The following is a 17,750-nucleotide window of genomic DNA, read 5'->3' as shown; positions in this document are numbered from 1 at the left end:
CCTGAATATGAAAACTGGAAACAGAGGTTTGTTAAAGATGCAGAGAAGGGAACTACGAAGAAGTATAAATTGAGAAGTACCCCTGACACAAATATTTAAACAAGGTACCTGGATCGCAACAATTATCTTTAGAGTCAGGTCATGTGTGTGTTTACTTCTTTTGTATGGCATTTTAGATTCAGAATGGATTTTCCTGATTCATGCCCTTATATAGGTACAATTCACGTTGCCCTTATATAGGCATAGAAATCAAGCCCTTATTTAGGCATAGCCCATGCAAACCAAATACAGACATGGCTACTTCCATCCGTTCACCAAACGTCACAACGATGTCTTGAAAAACCAGCTTGAGCCATTAGGGACTTCCCCTTTCTTGAATATTGATTTCTCCAAGAACTCAGTTAGTTTTACAATGAACATCTATTTCTTAGGGGTTCATTCATGACGTTCATATGCCCAACTTTATGTCAATACTGGCATTCCTAAACACATTCAAGGTATAAATATACCTTCACTTGCTATCGCAAAGCATGGGGGTTCGGAGCAGTTTGACAACCTACTTGCCCGACGCAGCTCGGTACAGCAAGTGCTGAAGGAAGCCGACTGTCCAGCTAACAAACTGATTAGAAAGCTACCCTCCTCTGCTCAGAAATCCAGCTCCAGTGTTTCTGTCTCCCCTTGCGGGGTGTTGGGAAATCGACTCCCGAGACAGAGATACCAGACCTCCTTCATTCTAAGGTATGGAGCTGATTAGAACCTAGAGAAACCTTTGGTAGATTCCTGGCAAAAACTAACCTATGCTAAGGACCATACTTCTTCCCTCGTACTAGACCTAGGTTAGGTACATGGGGGTAGGCGTATTTTAGAAGCACCAGTTGAGTATTTTAGCCTGTGTTATTTATGTTTGAATTTTTATGTGGCTTAGAAACCATACAATGCTATTACAGTATTATTTTATAATACTATTCTCACTGTACGCATTATACTTTGCATTCTGTCTAACGATTGTAGCAGTTCACCTCTCTTGCATGAGAAGGCAGACTGTTCAATAAACCTTTTATTGAAAATGCCCGTCTCACTCTGTAGAAACGAAGCATGCACGATTGACTGAGTGAAATACTTATCTATTGTTTCCACGACTCTGACAATAGTTATTCCAGTCCTAGGGAAACAAAGTTGTCATGTTTATGTGGTTGTCAGAAACTAATCCCTTCTTGTGAATTCGACAAAGTTTCTAGTGACCTCTGAGCTAGCTGGCACTCAAATTAAGTTTAGTATATTCGATAGAGACCTACTGACCTAAGTCCTACGTCATATCTATAGGATACATTATTCCAATGCGCAGAGCCTATTGAGAATATAGGAACTGCACTACACTTCCTTGACATAATTAGTATTTTTTTTTACTGCCATTCCTTCCTTATTTTTTCTTTCTGTCTACAGCATTCCACAACATATGCTATTTACTCAGACCTCTTCTACATGGGGTATTTCCCTTTTTAGGTTGAGCCTGAGCCTGCACGCAAGCGCTGCTCTTGCGGTAATCTGTTGTAGTACAGTGTGAGAGAGAAGCCCCGCCAACTCCCCCGCCCATATATTTTATTGGCTTTTGTTTTTGTCCTTCATAAATGCTGTCTTGTGATTCCTAAATAGGCCTGTGTGTCCCTCCTTAGTACGACCATGTCTTCATTTGTAGTCTCGCATGGCTACTGCCCTCTTTACTTGGTTGTTAAACAGTACGTGTACTATTTTCTTTATTGAGTTTCTCCTACATTAGACACAACAACTTGCTTTGCTTACATTCAGTAAGCCATGCCCGCTTTCACTTTCGAAGCAGCCGGGACAACGGCGGACGTTTGTTTGCAATGCCATAGGTCTCGCATTTAAATGCAAGACCTCTAGCATTGTTTTTCCACCACCCCCTCAAGCCGTGTCTGCTCTCTACCTCATTCCTCACTCTTTACTTGTACCCTTGATTTACCCTTTGACCCCTAGACAGTTCGTTTTGACCCCCTCCTGATCTCTCTCATACATCACTCTGCATCTTTCACGTCCCAGCTTTCCTTTTTCCCCCTTGACCCAGCTTGCTTTCTTAGTCTTCCTCTTCCCTTTCTCCTGCTCGGTGCCCCTTCTCCCCCCAAACTCTCCCCGCTCCAAGCTCCACACGAGCCTTTCCTCTGACCTCTCTTCACTTGAACTGCTGGAGAAGAAATTCCTTAGCAGCCACCATGGGAATGCCTGGGCTTCCAAAAGTGGGCTAAAGAGCTATTTGGATACAGCGAAATAGCCTGAATGTTTCGAGCCGGAGAAAGAACATTTGGAGGCGACCAGCCTCCAGTTTCAGAATCCTCCGCCCCCTCTGCCTCTTCTCTACCCCCGACCAATGATAAGGGCCCCACCTGAATTCCGGGAGATGGTATTTTGTTGTGCATGCACACAAAGAAACTTTGGGGCAGATTTATGAAGGGCTTGCGCCATGTTTACGCCACCGTTGTGTGACGCAACGGCACGGAAACGTGGCGCATCCCTGCGCCCTATTTACAACGTGACGCATCTAGGAGATGCGTCACGTTGTACAGCACTGCGCCATGAGGAGGCGTTCCTGCGCAGGGGGGGCGTTCCTGCGCAGGAACGCCTCCTGAAAGTGGCTGAGTGAAATCTATGAGATTTCACTCAGTCACTTTCAAGGCAATGCTGCGTCAAAACCCTGCGCCTGCTTGAAGCAGGCGTAAGGCTTGAGGCAGCATTGAAAGAAAAGGCCCCCCCAGAGCATTGCTGGAGCTGCGTCGCGCTTGCGACGCAACTCTAGCAATGCGCCACATTTCCGGCACAGATGCGTCACGCATCTGTGCCGTTTTTGCCCCATGGTGCGCCGCATCATAAATGCGGCGCACCATGGGTGGCGTAGCTGTGCCGCACTGTGGCGCATGTTAACTGGCGCATCCCTCGGGATGCGCCAGTTAACATAAATCTGCCCCTATGTATATTGGGGAGGTCCATCCTCTGTGCGATCGATAGACAGGACGAGCTGTGGGGACCGAGAGAGGGCCCAGAACGGTTGAAGCCCCAGGGTGGGAAAAGAATGTCAGTATTTGTTATAAACACTTTATACGGATGTGCGTAGTGGTTGATACAAGTCACTCGTGACTTTTTATCAGTGAGGGGGCAGCCTTCATGAATGTGAAAGCGCCACATGGGCCCTGGTAAAAAAATATATATGTGCAATGCAATAGGTCTCGTATTTGCAAGAGTTTAAGTTATTGCGTTGCCAATAGCTTACACTCTTGTAATGCGAGACATATTGCATTGCAAATGTGTTTTTATATATATTTCCTTGACTCTTTATACTGTACACTTCTAATGGGGATATGTGCTTACAGGTGGCGCTGTTCACTCTTCATATCTGTTTCTTCACCTAACTATTTGAGGTCACTCTACCCTCCAGGGCTTATTACTTGGCATTTAAATTACTCTACTATACTCCTCTTTGTTCTGGGTATCTCACCACAAAATGAGAGCATCAAATATTGTTTTCTTTCTTCTTTGACTAGAACTAGTCGGATTACTATACCATGATTCTGTGCGTTTGTGATTTGTCCATACCCGGATTCTATTATGCTGCTCTATTGTCATCACTTTACTTTGCACAGACATTGATTTGGAATTCAGAATGGGGTCTATGGGATATATATTATTATATTTCTGGCTGGTATTTGGACTTACTGTAGCTGTGTATTCACTATTGTAATGGTGGCTTTCAAATATATTCTTTCACTGCCTTGAGAAAACACAGTGGGATCGAACACGATTTGGCTGTGTGGACAATTTCCTCCTTTTATGTGTTTCTTTGCGCTAAATATACACGTTCTAAACCGAATAACTGTTGCATTTTGAACTTTGTTGTAATACTGTACTTTTGTTTGCCTCGTTACCTGGTTTTTTTACTCTTGGAGATCACATAGCCAGGGCGAGCAGTTTCAGGCGAAACTGCCCTCCTGGTGTTCTGCATTGAAAGGCACGTGCCAGATCTTTAAATCCCCCAAAGGGAGCAGTCAAAGAAGGTCTCTACCCTACAACTATATTCAGCTGCCGCCATTTGTTAGTAGTTCATGGCATAGTCATGGGGGCTAGAGCAACCTATGTTACAAAGCCTTCCACTTGAGCGCATCCCAAATGTCCAACATAGTTTTGTATACTGTTGCCAAGAAAAATACCATAATACCTAAGACTGCTTGCTAAGAGACTTGAGACCTGGGTCTATTTTGAAACCAGGCCCGCTACAATCTTAAAGTTAGGACTAGGTTGTCACAGAAAGTGCAATAGATTCTGTTAACCCCACTGCACCCTTTTTGAATACAAATCCAACTGGCAATTGTGGCATCCTGGTTTAGTGGGATTTTATGTTGACAGTTTTTAGCACACTTAAGTGGCATTTTGCAGGATGCTGCTAATTACATACCTATGCAGGAAGGGAAGCTCCTTGTTTCCAGTGCAGAGACCGAGGAGTTTATCGTGTCACGTGATTGATAGTGACAAAGGCTGCCTCCAGAATCAAGGACACTTTCGGGCCCATTCTGGGTCTGTCCCTTACAATCCGGGCCTTTCTCCTTGCTTAAATATGCAGGAAGAGCTTCAAAATATAGTGAGAACAATGAAGGAGTCAAAATACAGATTTGTTGAATGCCTGTCTTACTCTCATCAGGAGACGTGAATGGAATATGAGACCACGAGGCAGATTAGAGTACCTGAATGGACTCACAAACAGCAGGAATAACCAGCATCCTCAAGTCTCACCATAGTGTTTGGATGATCAGCTAATGTTGACTTTACAGCTCTGAATTCAGATTCCTTAATGAGAATCAGTTTAACCGGCCAATCTATTCTTGTTGGCAAAGGAAGAATGTGGACAATAATTCCCCCTTCCCATCCAGCATTGCATGTGAATAATAGATTTCTTGGCTAGAGCAACAGCCCATATTATATGTGGGGACTATTATGCTTCCCGTCTAGGAAATGTGAAACTATATTAGTTTGCAAACTCGCTGTAAAGGCTTAGACTAGGCTTTTTGTCCAATGCTTCGGTGTTTTATTTCAATTATAGTATTTGCAATACTGCCCTGTAATTGATTAATAGAAGGTTTTGAGTTTCACATTTTTGTGAGCTTATGAAAGTCTTTTTCAGGCTCTGAATTCGGATCGGTTACTGAGTGATCAGCACAAACAGGTATTCTCTTCGAGGGGTACAGGTTAGAAAAACTCTGAAGGTCATTATGCCTTAGTCACTGGAGTCACTTGCACTCATCAGTTTGCAGGATGTCTTGAACACACATTTGAAAATCTTTGAGTATTTCCTTTTCTTGCAGCCAGAATTTGATTTTTCAAAAGACCTTTATATCCTTTGCATTTTTGAGGTGAAGCCTCATTTAACTGCCTCTCACAAATATAAGGCACATGGTATTCTCCTTGACTTTTGGCAATATGTTTGTAATAGATGAGCACCTTTATCTTTTCAGACTTTTCACTTTGATGTGGAAGAAGAAACTGAAGAAATACTCCCCTTTATCACATTTTCTTTTACCATGTCCACAAAAGCAGGAAGAGGATCAGTGTCTGCAAGATTTACCAGGGCAACCATCTGACGTTCCTGATTCTTATTTTCCACATTATTCTTTTTAAATTAATTATTCAGGCACTCCGAGCACTGATTATCATTTGCTGCATAGATAATCTAAACTGACAAGCCCAAGAGGACCAATTTGTGATCAGAGATCTCTGAGACGTTTACTTATAATGCTCCTAGCATACCCCAGAACAATCTTCTTCTTTCAGTATGAGACATTTGTTAGAGAGGACCACCGATTTACAAATCTGTGTCTCCTAATCTTTAAGAATTGCACAGCATTCTGCACTAACAATAATTAGTTGTAGCATTGAAAACACTGTAGGACTCTTTCGACTGAGTTGGAGGTGTAATCTCCAAAATCCCATTGTGTTACACACAAAAATCACAGAATTATTTAATATTCGATGCCCTGTTACAGAAACTACTACTGAGGTATGACATGCTTTAAATGTTTCAATCAAGTTTTTAATCTCATTCAGGATAATGTTCCAATCGACTCCTGGGGGGATGTGGGAAAGAACAATACATATTTTTTTGCAACGATTTTTGCTAACAAATTAATATACCTTACAAACTAGGATGGGTACATTCCAAGATTGTGTAAACTTGACAGCACTTAGCAGTTGTTCTCATTTGTTTACTTGAGTGTCCGAGCGTCACTACATCCTCCTAGTCTTCCAAACAGCTGGATGTTTGGATAGATATGTAATTCTTACTCTCCTCAGGCTGTCTCTCTACTAAACACTGGCTGTCTAGTATAATTTAGGCCTGCTACAGCCTTCCTCAGCAAGTTTGGTCATTAGTTTTCTGGCAACATGTTATTTTTAAAGACTATGGGGCATATTAGCAAGAACCTTGTTAAAATATTGCTGTTTTAGTGGCAGGGTCGTTTCTGGGTGTTTTGCCCCCTTTGGCGAGAATTGAAAAATGCCGCCCACTCCCTTTTACTATCACCTCCCCCCAAAACATGTTGGAATTATGAAAGTTCAACCAGTGTTCTACCTAAGGGTATTTAACAGATAACCATTACACAAGAGAATATGTTGTTAATTGGATATCTTCTCAGGCACTACAGTGTTCAATTCATCACACATTCACATAATATAACATAACAAGTAAGTGTTCAAGAATTATTTGTATAATTTACCCCACTGTCAAAGATTTTGAAAACAATATTTCTGATGTCCTGTATATGAGCATGTGAGGTAATGTTTGAGAGGATAGGTTAGTATGTGAGTGAGTATGAATTGCTTACTGATAATCATGATTAATCTTAGTCGTCCTTGCCCCAGTTACTACTTGAGAGGTGAGTCCCAACTCGAGATGGGAAAATCCAGAAGCATGTTGAAAATAGAAAATACAAGCCAAGTCCACCATAAATGGCACCATAAATAGGTAGCCATTCCCAGCATTTTCCTGACATACCTAACTCTAATGAAGTCAAGGCAATCCAAGCGGAGAGCAGGAGTGATGTTACAATTAGGATGAGGACAAGTAGGTCTAAGGATAAAGATGATTACCTGCACACATTACCTCTACATCATTCACACTCATCCAATCATCACTAATAAAAAATACCATTATCCCAATGTAGGCTTAAGAAGAAAAAACATATGCAAAGCAACTAATCCTGCAAGTAACAAAGCAGAGAAATCCACAAAACACACACCTGCCATGCACACTCCTGACCAACGGCCATGATCCTGCAGGGCAGCCAGTACTGCTACAGCACCATGAGGAGCTCCAAGAAGCACGTGGAGGCGCAGGACTCACTGGAGTGTACAGAGTTGGGACTGGCCACAGAAGGAGAACAGTCACATTGGAAACAACCCGTCAACAATGACAGACTGATACAACTTCGCCAGCTCCTGGCAAGGCTCAGCTCCTATCAACATCCCTCCGCTTGCAGCTCCTAAAGGCTGCGAACACATCCCCATCTGTCCAGCACTAGGGAACCAATGGTCTCAATAATAGAGATCCGAGCTGTTATCTATTTCGTGTAGGTGTCCTAATATAGGCAAAATTGTAACTTGCCCTATTATAGACATAAATCATGTTGCCCTTATATAGGCATGATTCAAGCTATCCTAATACAGACATTAATCTTGCAACCCTAATATAGGCATGCTCCTTCACCTACATTAACCCACTACACTACGCAATAACGGGCTCTTAGAAATTAACCTTATCTAGCTTCAGCCCTGGATACAGGAGAAGAGGATTTCCCTAACACAGGCCTTCAGTATACATCTCCAACATGGCTGATAAATAATGCATGAACCATTATCTACGCACACGTTCTAACCACACATAGAAACAGTGGACACTTTTGGGGTATAAATATACATCTTGCCCAAGTAAGTTAGAGGAGACCGTGACTTCCCTGCTGACACACTGACCAGAGACGCTGTCATTCCTGCATGCAGAAGCTCCAGCTAGCAGTGGTCTAAACATCCCTTGCAGGGTGTCCAACTCGAGACCAGGAAAGGTCCAACATTCTCTCATTCTAAAGGTAACGGGGTTGACTAGAACCTAGAGGGACTCTTGGCAAAATACCTACACAACACCTACATAGATGTTAGGTAAATTTTAGGTACATCTAGTTAGGGACGCATCCTAGGAGTACACATTTTTATCATGTGTTTTATATCTACGTATGTATTCAAGGTTATTGTACAATGATAGAGCTTTACTATTTCTTCATTCTAGTAGTGCTGCTAATCATATATCTCCCTTACTGTTTAATGGTTGTTACAGCGCATATCATTTGAACACCACCTGTGCAATAAATACTTATTTTAACACGTCTGTCTGTTTCGTCTGTGTAACTCTCTGAGAACCAAATAAGTGAGCATGAGTGACTGAGCGAAAAGTAGTACATTGTTTCCACGATTCTGAGGGATCAGGGTTGTTCATGTTCGATAGTTGCCAGAGACTATTCCCTCCATGTTCGAAGGAGTTTCTAGTGGCACTGTGACATAGCTGATAAAAGGTAAACAGGTTAGCATACCCGATAGGGGTGTACAGAATCAGTCTGACACCCAGGGCCTCATTTATGAGGTTTTGACGTAGGGAAGTGCAGCAGGCCTTCCTGCTGCGCTTCCCTACAGCATAAGAAAAGGGCAGGAATGCGCCGTATCTATATGATACGGCGCATTTCTGTCCTTTTCAGGTCTGCTTGCGATAACGCAGGCACCTGTGCAAGGGTGCCTGCGTTGCGGGGATGATTATTTTTGTACAGGAAGGGAAACCTTTCTTAACAAAAATATTCACAAGAGGCTTTTCCTCTTTCTATGTGTGCTGCAGAATGCAGCACACATAGAAAAAAGAAAAACGAGGAGAAATAAAGATATTTCTCCCGGTTGCGCCTCCTTACGCCTCCCCTGGGGAGGTGTAAGCTTTTGGCACTGCCTCAGATTTACGATTACTCGTAAATCTGGGGCAGTGTCAAAAGGCCATGGATGTTGCTGGGAACGTCCCCAGCAACACCCATTGCATGCCCCTTTAACGCAGAACACTGCGTTAAAGGGATTGATATTTATCAGGCAGCAGTACGCCTAAAAAATTTACGTTCCGATGGTGCAAGGGGCCTCATAAATGAGGCCCCAAACCTATAGTGTATGTTATCCAAACGTGCAGAACCTATATAGGGATATAGGAACTATACGACAGAGCTTGTTGAGAAGCTCATAGGGGCATATTATCAAGAAGGGCGTTAAAATTATTGCGGCTTTAGAGACAGGAAACTGCCGCTAAAACTACGATAATGGGCTTGATTATATGTCGTTGAGAATTCCCATAGAAGCCCATGTTCACGCCAGAACATGGGCTTCTATGGGAATTCACAAGGGCATATTATCAAGCCCATTATAGCTGCTTTAGCAGCAGTTTCCTGCCGCTAAAGCAGTGATAATTTTAACGCCCTTCTTGATAATATGCCCTATAGTTTATAAACTCATCATCTCAGACAAGCAGGGTGAAAAAACAAGAGGATGCTGGTAATGCCTGTAAATGTATGTCTGTTGGATGGGTGCACCTTGCTTTTTCACCATGCTTCTAGATTTTCTAGCCTCAAAGTGGGATTCAGCTCATTAGTAATAAATGAGATGAGGGCTAGGTACATAAAGATAACACATTAGTTAAGTTCCAATACCTCACCATACAGATAAATTCACCTTTGTGTTATTGAGGATAGAAGAAGCACAAGATAAAGATTTTAGGGAACACAAACCAAACACAGATATCAAGTGGCCTGAGGTAAAAGAGAAATGTTGTTGAAAGCATTTCATATGACAGAAAGAATGAAGCTAGTAAAAACGCTCTCTCCAAACTTTTAGCAGAGTTCCCTTTCTGCGTCACTCTAAAGGCACCCATTGGAACATCCCCTACCTCCATTCGATTGGGACTAGAAAGGGGATTTAATTCAACAAGGCACTTTCAAAGCGTGGTGGGGTAAGGCGAGCAGGAGACTGAGAGCCTAAAGCAACTGTGAGAAGAGCACGTTTTCATCAAAACCTATAATCACAAACAGTAATACATGTTGACACAGGGGTAATTGATGTTGTTAGGTGTGAGCCTCCTGCCTGCAATTATATATACATTTAGTGCCATGAGGTACGATCCAATGTAAAGCACCGTTAACGCTGATAACCACTACTATAAGGAAATTAGAGCATACTTGAAAGGAAAACACTGTTTTATTAAGGCACCAAGCAGCCCATTTTTCTGCGCCATACTGTGGTTTCATTGTTTCTAATAAAGCAATGTGTTGAGCAGAGGCCTGTCAGGAAGACAGAGGTGCGCTTGATGGCGCACCGTACTTTCCTATTCACTGATGTTCCAGCTGCCTGTTTTTCATTGCTCCGAGGGTCGGGATTAGCCTAATCTATGCTGAACCGTAATTGGTTATTTCAAGCTACTGTCATTGTGTAGTTCGGCTTTATTTCCCGAAACTGAAAAGCAACAGAATTATTTTAAGCCTTCAATTCTACGCATTAAAGATTAACCTTATGCTCACCTTTAACAGTTTTCTGACTAATGTTTTTTGCCGCCCTTCCTATTTTGCCACCCTAGGCGGCCGCCTAGTCTTTCCTAGTGGAAGAAACGGCCCATTTAGCGGCAGGAAACTGCAGCTAAAACGGCAATAATGGGCTTGCTAATATGCATTAAAAATCCCGGAGAGGCAAGATGGCGCCGGTGTGAGCGGTCGCACTGGTCTCGTTCTGGAAGCCTGAAACTAGAGGTGGCTGAACAATTGATGAACATTTGATTATGCACAGTTTTCCCTGGTTTTGTTGACCGATCTTTCCACGATGATCATATACCTTGTGGCTGACCCCCTGTTCCCGACCGTACTTGCGGAGGTATAGCACTTTTCTGAAACTCGCATTCATGGTCAGCACCAGAGCAGTGTTTGTTGCCGAGCCTTTATGAGAGCACACCCAAGAGTGTTGTGTTTATATCTAGGACCCTAATTCAATATTCCCGATTTATGCCCTTGTGAGGTTATAATCAATAATATCCTGATAAAGGCATAAGAATCAGATCCATATTCAGTAATAGCCCATGCAGTCCAAAGCACAGCACGGCTACTCCCATCGACTCCTAGAAAGCACAACACGTTCTGTAAACAAACCAAGCCTCCAGCAGCCCGGGAAAATCCCCCCTGCTTTTGTTTTGGTTTGAACAAGAACTCCTGAAGTCCAGAAAGAACTGTTAGTTCTTAGTGACGTGGTATGTCCAACCTTACGTCAAACCCGGCACCTTCCAGGTATAAAAAACCAACAGTTGCCTTAAGCAAACACACGGTGGTTTGGAGCAGAGCGGCTATCTGCTTGCCTGAGAGATGCGAGAGCCCACGGAAGCCGCCCCTTCTGTTTGACGCACTGAGAGAGGCGCTGTCTTTTTCTCAAGCCGAGAAAATCCAGCTCCGGTGTTTCCAGCCTACCCTTGCGGGTTGCTGGGAGATCGAGTCCTGAGGAAAGATATACCAGACCTCCCACATTCTATTGCCAAGGTACGGAGCTGACTAAACCCTTAAGAGAATTCTTGATGCAGATTCTTGGCAAAACAATCTTAAACAACTTAACTTAAACTGCTATTTACTAATCCTTTCCCAAGTATTAGGCTTAGGTCAGGTACCCCGGGGTAGGCTTAGTTAGAAGCACCAGTTGAGTACGTTAGTCAATGTATTTATGTATGTATATATTTTATCCATTTTAAAGTATCATATGGCTAAGAAACCATATCAATGCTTTTACAGTATTATTTCATAATACTACTTTTACTGTACGCACTTTATTTTACTTTAAGTATTGCAATTGTGGCAATTCATTTCTCTTGCATGAGAAAGAAGACTGCTCAATAAATAACACCTTTTATTGAAAACGCCCATCTCTCTATTTCTCTGCACTCTGGTGAAACTAAGTATGCACGGTTGACTGAGCAAAATAGCTGTCTATTGTTTTCACACGACTCCAGAGATACAATCTTATTCTGAGGGAGCAAAGTTGTCATGTTTATGCGGTCGTCGGAAACTGAATCCCTTCTTGTCTGAACCAGGGAAATTTATCCCTCCCTATTCATTCAAGAAAGTTTATAGTGACTCCTGAGCTAGCTGGCGCAAACCTAAATTAAGTTTAACATAGTCAGTAGAGACCTAGATGACCTCAGTCCTACGTCTACACTGCTGTTTATGTTATTCCAATGCGCAGAGCCTATTGGGAAAATAGGAACTACACTACAAGGCGCCCAACGTTTGGTAAGGCGATAATCGAACGCAAGACACTAGAGTAACTCAGTCGTGCTTTTTCACACAGAACCCCTTTTTCCTGTAAAAACTCCAAAAGACGTCTGGAGTGGGTGAAAGGTTAATATCCGCCGGAACTTAGTAGGATGAGAATCCTATGTATTAGTTTTTGATTTGATCAACGTTGAAGGATACAGTGTTCCAAAATATTGTGCACCTAATCTATGTTTCCTTGAAACTCGATCTGCAACAGAAAACTTTCAGTCAGTAAAATGTCAGAAAGTGACGAAGAGAGAGAATGAGAAGCCTTAGCAGCTCGACTCTTAGAGGAAGACACAACCCTCCAAGAAACTGACCCGAGTGTTATAATCATTCCGGTCAATATAGGAAGAACTATAACTCTTAAACTTATAGAAAACGTACTGACACCACGAGGTGGTACAGTCATATTCATGGTAGGGGCACATGAATATCGGCAGACAGAGGTATTCTATTCATGGATACATTTTCCAGCAGCACACGCTGTGACAAAAGACTTCCACTATTTCAAAATAGAGGAACCCCCGGGAGAATACACTCCTTTCGAAGACATCGAAATCCCACTAAATTACTAAGAGCACCTGCTCTGGTTTAATGGCGCCCTAAAACATAAAAATCACATCACCAGGCTCGGTCCACCATCTAGAGATCAATTCGCTCATATTGGATGAAAACCCAGACATCCTCTTCCTTTGCGAAACCTGGCTACGAGATGGCGCATCTGCCATTCCCAACCTCACGCTCCCAGACGAATATCACCTGGCCACTATAAATTGCGAGACGAGAAGCGGTGGCATTGCGGTCATTTATAAGAAGCAATTCACCTGCTCATTTATTAAAGAAGCTCTCCCTGATTGCGAATGCGCCCAATTTAAAATTACTACAAGCCCACACTTCACAATGTCTGGTCTGTACATCTACCGCCCACCTGGCCCTGCTTCCAGGTTTATTGATGCCCTCCTCGAGGTGACTACTGCACCTGTGACCAAATCTGCCAATTTTATAATCATGGGCGACCTCAACCTTCATTTTGACCTATCCAACGACCACACTATTAATAATCTCCTCACGGATCTTTCTGCATTACAGCTTAACTCCCTCATCCAGGCTCCCACACATACCCTTGACCCGGTCTTTACCAACATCCAAGAGGCAGTTACAGAGGCGCCCACACCTATGGGATGGACGGACCATTACCTCATCAAACTGACCATCCTAGTCCCTGGATGTCTGCACAAAATCGAATCCAATCGCCGCCTTAAAAGACCATGGCACAAACTATTCACCCCTGTTTTCCATGATACCCTAGGAGAATTCCATCGGGAAGCCAATCAAGACATTGATACGACCTACAACGCCTTTAATGACTGGATCACGGGTGGACTTGACACTCTTATTCCAGCCAAACTGACCAAAGGACGTTCCGCACCTTCTAACCCTTGGTACAATGACACTCTTAAAGCCTTGCGCAAGGAATGCAAAAGAGCCAAGCGTCATTGGAGAAAAGACTTTGACTGTCAGGATAAAATCAACTAATTAGCTAAACTTAAAACCTATCAAAAAGCTATCCGTACTGCCCGTGCAGCCTTCTATGCTGATAAAATCAGCTCCAATCCTAATCCAGCTAAAATAATCTTCAAACTAGTCAAAGAGCTTCAGAGCCCTAAGTCGCCCTCTCCCAAAATTGCATCCACTGAGCAATGTGAACAGCTTGCTACATATTTTGTAGAGAAAGTCCAGAATATCTACAAAACATTCTCCCAGCACCCTCTTCACCCCATCAAACCCACCAATCTCACCTCCAATCTAATCCCTCTCACCCAAATCCCTGATATTTCTGCCGTTGATCTAATCAAACTATGCAAAAAAGTGAAATCTGGCTCCCCTGCGGATCCTATGAGCCCTTCCCACTTCATGGACTCACTTGACTTCTTCCTACCCCCCATAATCGAAATACTTAATCTCTCCTTCTCATCCGCCACTGTTCCGGCAGCCTGGAAACAGGCATGGGTATCGCCCATTATCAAAAAACCCTCCCTGGATCCATCGAAACCGGAAAACTTCCGACCAATATTACTCCCCTGGCTGTGAATACCGAAATGAGTAAGTTCATTCAGTGAATACCAAAAGTAGTAAGTGCATTCTATGAATGCCAAAAGTAGTAAGTTCATTCTGTGAATCGGGCCCATACATTCTAAATTATGCAGAAAGGGTTAAACCTCTCTATGAATTGATAAGACCAGATTTCAAACAAATCAATTGGACTCAGAAACACACAGAGTTTTTGAGATCATTGCAAACAGACATGTTAGCTAAAACAAAACAAAATTACAAACTCGCGAAAACATACGCAATCTTGTAATCCGAGTCATCCCAGGAAGATGCAGATTCACATACATGACCTCTAATGAGGCAGAAACGGTACCTATAGCTTATAAATCACATCTGTACACTCAAGCTGAAATGAAATTCAGCTCTATAGAAAAATTTCTGACTGCGGTTCAAACTGCTGTAGCAAAAGAAAGAGCCCTTGCACAAGGTAAACGAATAATAATCGTTACACCGGTACCTGCCTTAGAAGCAGTAACAAAAGCAAGCATTCCAAATGCTAAAGCATTACATCCGAGATGGATACAATGGGTTAATTCTCTTGCTGCAACAGACGTAGTATACAAATTTGATCCTAATTTAAAAACACAAGAATTTCTCCAAGATGAATATGAATGTCCTCTGCCAGTTGAAATCCTGCCTCTAGAACATTACGGTTGTATAATATATACAGACAGATCAGCACAACCCGCAGTTGGGGGTAAACAAGCATATAGTGCTGCATGCGCGATCGTTTAAGGTCGATGGCATGAAGGGAAATTTAGACCAACGGTCACTAAAACTCAATCTCTAGGAGATTGTACAGCTCAGCGAGCTGAATTACTAGCATTAAAGATGGCACTTTAAAATACTGATCGTGAATTTCCCACACTAATAGTGTGCGATTCAAATTACTGCGTTCAGTCTTATAATGAATACTTGCAGAACTATGTTCAAAATGGCTTCAAAGATGCAAAAGTTGGCACAATCAAGCATAAAACGCTTTGGGAACAAATAGTTCTTTTACAGAAAGAACTACAAAAGACTCACGTGATACACACACTGAGTCATCACCGTGATGGCGTTCACGTTGCAGGGAATTCATTGCCTGACGAAGCCGTGAAGGCAGCTGTGCAAACAACTTCCGTAGCTGCAATCACCCGGTCAAAAACAAAAATAGACAGCGATATACTACAAGCTGTCAGTGCGTCAGTAAAAGGTGACAGAAAAACACTCCCGAAAGGCTTTCCAGTAAAGTACTCATACAAAACTGATGCGAACAATGTTCCATTTGCTCAAATCCCTGGAGTGGGGGATAGAGCAATTCCAAACATGGAACACAGATTAGGACTCATTTCAGCGGTACGCGAAGGGTTAGCTTCTGCACATGCTGGTATTTCCGCCACAACATCATTATTAAAACAGAGATATTGGTGGCCAGGTATTAGGAAGCAAACTAAGAACTATGTTCTAGAATGCGAAATATGCCAAAGAATGAAAGTATCAACAGTAAAACGACCAGCACAGACGCCCCTTCAAATCTCAGATAAACCATTAGCATGTGTTTACCTGGACCACTGTGGTCCCTTACAAAGGGATGGCAACTATAAATATATCATGGTCGCAGTGGATTCCTGTACGAGATTCATTTGGATGTGGCCCCAGCACTCAGCTGACACCAGAACTGTTATAAAAGATTTGCGCGTCTTTATCGGCACATACGCAATTGGCATGCTACATTCTGATCAGGGTCTTGCGTTTAGCTCTCGAGCTTACAAAGAGGCCATGAACAGCATGGGCATCGCATTGCGGTACTCTTCTCCCTTCCATCCTGAGGGAAATGCGGTTGTGGAAAGAAAAAACCGGGACATAAAACAATCTATAACGACGAGGGTATTAGGTTCGGGTGATGGGTGGGTCAAACATTTAACAAGTGTCCAACGTAGTCTTATTAATCTGCCAAGAAATTAACTAAAAGGTCTCACTCCATACGAACTATTGTTCGGAACTAGAATGCTTATTCAGGATCTTGATAGTCATACTTCAGTGGTAGAAGAAAAATCCTTTGATATCAAAGATCGTTTGGCTGTTTTACAGGATTTAAATGAAACAAGAAAAAACCTGAGTAACATGAAGTTGAAACAATAGCCGACAGCCACTGAAGAAAAACCACCTGTCCCAGCAAGACCTGTCTGGATTCCAAAGATTGGGGATCTGGTCAGAGAAAAGATCGCGGTAAAGAAGGAATTTGGGCCTTCTTACAGAAAAGCAGTACCCGTCTTAGCTATCAGTGGAACAAGATCAGTGTACTACCGCCCCTTGCTGGTAAAAGGGAGAACAGAGTTGTATCCATCGACCTGGTAAAACCACAATCATGTGGTCAATAATAAGTAGTAGGACAAGTGGACTCCCAAGAAATAGCAGAATATCAAAATTTGCTACAATCCAAGAGGCTTATACTGAAAGACTAATCACATTTGATAAACCTGCAGTGAATAACAAAGGACTATGCAATAATGCCATGGAACTAGTGCCTCTTGAAACCCAAATTACAACAGTTCGTCAAGAAACACCAGTCTACAATGATGTAGCTTCTGACTATGCTAATGAAACAAAGAAAAAAGCAAAAGCAAATGAAAATCCGGCAAAAAATCCAACAATTGACAGAACTGCATCAGGCTACTTCATCATTTTCGATGACTTCTCTGAAGATCCAAGCGAGCATGAAGAAACGCCTCTAACAAAAACTTTCAAAGACAAAGTAATTGAACTTTTTCACCAACTAAAAGAAACATATCTGAATCCATCATGGATTGAATTTTGGGCTGGAAATGTTTTTCCCTCAGAGTAGATTGTTTATTACCATCCCAACTCTTTTTTGGAGTTCTTAAATTATTTTGATAAATATTTTTTGGGTGGGAAACCGGTAAAACCCCAACTAACTGGGGATTATTTTGGATTGTGTTAGGTGTACTTACTCTCCTGCTTTGGCTCATCATGGTTCTCTGTTTGGGAAAATTAATTGATGGAAAATATAGTACAATGGACACAGCAAGTCAGAACATCACCTTGGTTCTAAAGCCTCACACATCCTCCCACATCGAGAAAAGAGAACTGTCATCTGTGAACACCTCAGCCAATCCAATACCCGGTGGGGTAGAATGGGACAGAACAGATTATGACATTTTTGGCTCGGTTGAGCTCTTGAAATATCCACATCAGTTCAAGGTTTCATTAAGTGACTTTGTGACA

The sequence above is a fragment of the Lissotriton vulgaris genome, chromosome 3_1 (genome assembly GCF_964263255.1).
Source record: "Lissotriton vulgaris chromosome 3_1, aLisVul1.2, whole genome shotgun sequence".
Taxonomy (NCBI): Eukaryota; Metazoa; Chordata; class Amphibia; order Caudata; family Salamandridae; genus Lissotriton; species Lissotriton vulgaris.
This window is presented reverse-complemented; position numbering follows the sequence as displayed.